The following is a 5,046-nucleotide window of genomic DNA, read 5'->3' as shown; positions in this document are numbered from 1 at the left end:
ACAAAACAGGAGGAATCATACTACCGGACCTCAGACTTTACTACAAATCGATAGTGATCAAAGCAGCATGGTAATGGCACAAAAGCAGAGAAGTAGATATCTGGAACAGAATAGAGAACCAAGAGATGAATCCAGCTACTTACCTCTATTTGTTCTTTCACAAGCCAATTAAAAACATTCAGTGGGGAAAAGATTCCCTATTTAACAAATGGTGCTGGGTGAACTAGCTGGCAACCTGCAGAAGACTGAAATTGGACCCACACCTTTCACCATTAACTAAGATAGACTCTCATTGGATTAAAGATTTAAACTTAAGACAAGAAACTATAAAAATACTAGAGGAGAATGCAGGGATAACCCTTGAAGAAATTGGTCTGGGTGAGTATTTCATGAGGAGAACCCCCCGGGCAATTGAAGCAGCTTCAAAAATACACTACTGGGACTTGATCAAACTAAAAAGCTTCTGCACAGACAAGAACACAGTAAGTAAAGTAAGCAGACAGCCCTCAGAATGGGAGAAGATATTTGCAGGTTATGTTTCCGACAAAGGTTTAATAACCAGAATCCACAGAGAACTCAAACGCATCAGCAAGAAAAAAACAAGGGATCCGATCGCAGGCTGGGCAAGGGATCTGAAGAAGACAGTTGCACGGCCTTTAGACTTATGAAAAAATGCTCATCATTTTTAATCATGAGAGAAATGCAAATCAAAACTACTTTGAGATATCATCTAACTCCAGTGAGACTAGCCTATATCATAAAATCTCAAGACCAGAGATGTTGGCGTGGATGTGGAGAAAAGGGAACACTTCTGCACTGCTGGTGGGAATGCAAATTAATACATTTCTTTTGGAAAGATATATGGAGAACACTCAGAGATCTAAAAATAGATCTGCCATTCAATCCTGTAATTCCTCTGCTGGGCATATACCCAGAAGACCAAAAATCACAACATAACAAAGATATTAGTACCAGAATGTTTATTGCAGCCCAATTCATAATTACTAAGTCATGGAAGAAGCTCAAGTGCCCATCGATCCCTGAATGAATTAATACATTCTGTGATATGTACACCATGGAATATTATGCAGCCTTAAAGAAAGATGGAGACTTTACGTCTTTCATGTTTACATGGATGGAGCTGGAACATATTTTTCTTAGTAAAGTATCTCAAGAATGGAAGAAAAAGTACCCAATGTACTCAGCCCTACTATGAAACTAATTTGGGGCTCTCACATGAAAGCTATAACCCAGTTACAACCTAACAATAGGGGGAAGTGGGAAAGGGAGGGGAGGGAGGGCTGTGGTGGGTGGAGGGTGGGGGATTGGTGGGATCATACCTGTGGTGCATCTTACAGGGGTATTTGCGAAACTTGGTAAATGTAGAATGTAAATATTTTGGCACAGTAACTGAGATAATGCCAGGAAGGCTATGTTAACCGTTGTGATGAACATGTGTCAAATGGTCTATGAAGCGAGTGTTTGATGCCCCATGATCATATCAATGTATACAGTTATGATTTAATAAAAAAATAAAATAAATAAAAAAAGTTTAAGTCATAAGTAAGCATTATGTTAGTTTAATGGATAGCAATTTTCTTTCTTCGTGGCACCTAAAATAATGTGCTTCACAATCTGCAGCATCTCAGAATAGATGAAATCTACAGATGTAGAACAATTCCAAACAAAAACTAAATATAACTTTTTGGGGAAAACTTGACAAGCAAAGTCTAAAACTCATGAAAGGTTAGATGTAGAAGATGGAAGGTATAGGGACGGATCACAGAGGGCTCTATGGATCAGGGTAAGGAATTTAGACTTTTTTTCAGATGTGGTGGGAACTGAGTGATGCCTTTTAGCAAGTTAGCACTAATCTCCTTTACAGTAATAAAAAAAGAATACCTTGGATGCAATATAACAAAATTCTGTAGAATACTTAAGAATCACTTAAATATCAAGGAGGTAAGATTTGCACTATCAAACGTTAAGACTTACTACAGGGTGGCACCTGTGGCTCAGTGAGTAGAGTGCAGGCCCCATATACTGAGGGTGGCTGGTTTGAACCAGCCCCGGCCAAACTGCAACAAAAAATAGCCAAGTGTTGGGGCAGGTACACCTGTAGTCCCAGCTACTCGGGAGGCTGAGGCAAGAGAATTGCCTAAGCCCAAGAGCTGGGGGTTGCTGTGAGCTGTGACACCATGGCACTCTACCAAGGGTGACAAAATGAGACTCTGTGTCTAAAAAAAAGGACTTATTGCAAAGGTATGGTAAAAATAAACCAGTGGGCTAACAGTTCAGAGATAGATAAATTGATTGAACATAATAAAACATTCAGAAACAGCTTTGCACAGTGGCGGTATCGTAGCCAATGAGGTTTTATCCAAGGTGCGATTATTGCTAAAAAAAAAAAAAAAAATTCAGAAACAGATTCAATAGTTATGGAAATTTGATATATAGCAGATTTGGCATTATAAATCAACAGCCAAAGGATGACCTGATACTGGGACAACTGAGGCAAATGGAAAAACAATTTTATTTTTATTTTTATTTTTTTGAGACAGAGTTTCAATTTGTTGCTCTTGGTAAACTGCCGTGGCGTCACAGCTCACAGCAACCTCAAACTCCTGGGCTCAAGTGATCCTCCTGCGTGAGTCTTCCAAGTAGCTGGGACTACAGGAGCCCACCACAATGTCAAGGTATTTTTTTTTTAGAGACAGGGTCTCATTCTAGTTCAGGCTGGTTTTAAACCTGTGAGCTCAGGGGATCCACCTGCCTTGGCCTCCCATTGTGTTAGGATTATAGGCGAACAATTCCATTCTTAAAAAAAAATGAATTTCAGGAGACTTAAAGGCTTAAAGATAGGGTTTATTTTTTGTTTTTGTTTTCTTTTCTCTCTCTCCCTCTCTCTCTCTCTCTCTCTCTCTCACTCTCTCTCTCTGTCTCTCTTTTAATGGACAGAGTCTCACTCTGTTGCCCAAGCTGAAGTGCCATAGCATCAGAGCTCACAGCAACCTCAAATTCCTGGGCTCAGGTGATCCTCCCGCCTCAGCCTCCTGAGCAGGTGAGACTACAGGCACCAGCCACAGTGCCCGGCTAAGTTTTTCTATTTTTAGTAGAGACTGGGTCTTCTCTTGCTCAGTCTGGTCTTGAACTTCTGAGCTCAAGTGATCCACCCAACCTTGGCCTCCCAAGAGTACCAGGATTACAGGTGTGAGCCACCGTGCCTGGCTTTTTCTTTTTCTTCTGTTTTTTAAATGTAGGGTTTCTTGGCTTGGTGCCCATAGCACAGTGGTTACGGGGCCAGCCACATGCAGCGAGGCTGGCGGTTCGAACCCAGCCCAGGCCAGCTAAACAAAAATGACAACTGCAGCCAAAAAGTAGCCAGGCTTTGTGGTGGGCACCTGTAGTTCCAGCTACTTGGGAGGCTGAGGCAAGAGAATGTTTAAGCCCAAGAGTTGGAGGTTGCTGTGAGCTATGACACCATAGCACTTTACTGAGGGCAACAGTGTGACTCTGTCTCAAAAATAAATTGTAAATAAATAAATAAATGTAGGGTTTCTTGCCCGGGCAAGGTGGCTCATGCCTGTAATCCTAGCACTCAGGGAGGCCGAGGCAGGTGCATTGCCCTGAGCTCACAGGTTTGAGACCAGCCTGAACATGAGTGAGACCCCCAGCTCTAAAAATAGATGGGTGTTGTGGAAGGCACCTGTAGTCCCAGCTACTTGGGAGGCTGAGACAAGAGAATTGCTTGAGCCCAAGAGTTTGAGGATGCTATGAGCTATGACGCCATGGCACTCTATTGAGGGTGACCAAATGAGACTCTGTCTAAAAAAAAAATAGGGTGGCACCTGTGGCTCAGTGAGTAGGGCACCAGCCCCATATACCGAGGGTGGCGGGTTCAAACCCAGCCCTGGCCAAACTGCAACAAAAAAATAGCCAGGCGTTGTGACAGGCACCTGTAGTCCCAGCTGCTGAGGAGGCTGAGGCAAGAGAATCACGTAAGCCCAAGAGCTGGAGGTTGCTGTGAGCCACGTGACGCCACGGCACTCTACCAAGGGCAGTAAAGTGAGACTCTGTCTCTACCAAAAAAAAAAAAAAATATAATAAATGTAGGGTTTCTTTAGCAAGACATAAAAATAAATACAAATCATCAAAGATAAGTAAACTTGCCTGAATTAAAAATTTTTTAAATTGGCTCGGCGCCTGTGGCTCAAGCTGCTAAGGCGCCAGCCACATACGCCTGAGCTGGTGGGTTCAAATCCAGCCTGGGCCCGCCAAACAACAATGACGGCTGCAACCAAAAAAATAGCCAGGTGTTGTGGCGGGCGCCTGTAGTCCCAGCTACCTGGGAGGCAGAGGCACAAGAATCGCTTGAGCCCAGGAGTTGGAGGTTGCTATGAGCTGTGACACTATAGCACTCTACCCAGGGTGACAGCTTGAGGCTCTGTCTCAAAAAAAAAAAAATTTAAAAATCTATACATAAAAGAGGCCATAAGCGAAATTAAAACAGCAAGTCAGAGACTAAGAAGATATTTATAATCTATATAAGTGAAGATCAGCGTACAGACTGTATATAAAAAATGTTTATGCTGTGCACTGTGAAAAAAAGTAGAATTTTTATAAATCCAAGGAAAAAGAAAAATGAAAAGGGAAAAAAGCTTTTAACAGATGAAGAAATCTGAATGGTTAAAACAAATATGAGGGCAGCACCCGTAGCTCAGTGGGTAGGGCTCAGTGGAGGCTGGCAGCTTCAAACCTGGCCTGGGCCTGCTAAAACAACGACAACTGCAACAACAAAAAAAAATAGCCGGGTGTTATGGTGGGCACCTGTAGTCCCAGCTACTTGGGAGGCTGAGGCAAGAGACTTGCTTAAGCCCAAGAGTTTGAGGTTGCTGTGAGCTGTGACGCCACCACACTCGACCGAGGGTGACAAAGTAAGACTCTGTCTCAAAAAAAGTAAATAAATAAATAACGTATGAAAGGATATGAAAAGATGCTCAGTATGTAAAGTGGAATGAGACATTATACTTATACAAAAAGTTAAAC

General features: G+C 42.4%; 1 pseudogene; it reads left to right on the top strand.

Moving 5' to 3' along the window:
• The first annotated feature begins 2,339 nt into the window (after positions 1–2,339).
• Positions 2,340–2,472, top strand: LOC128578604 (uncharacterized; annotated as a pseudogene).
• The last annotated feature ends 2,574 nt before the right edge of the window (positions 2,473–5,046 follow it).

Source organism: Nycticebus coucang, chromosome X, assembly GCF_027406575.1.
Source record: "Nycticebus coucang isolate mNycCou1 chromosome X, mNycCou1.pri, whole genome shotgun sequence".
Classification (NCBI taxonomy): Eukaryota; Metazoa; Chordata; class Mammalia; order Primates; family Lorisidae; genus Nycticebus; species Nycticebus coucang.
Note: the sequence above shows the minus strand (reverse complement) of the source record. Positions and strands in the feature narration are given on the sequence as shown.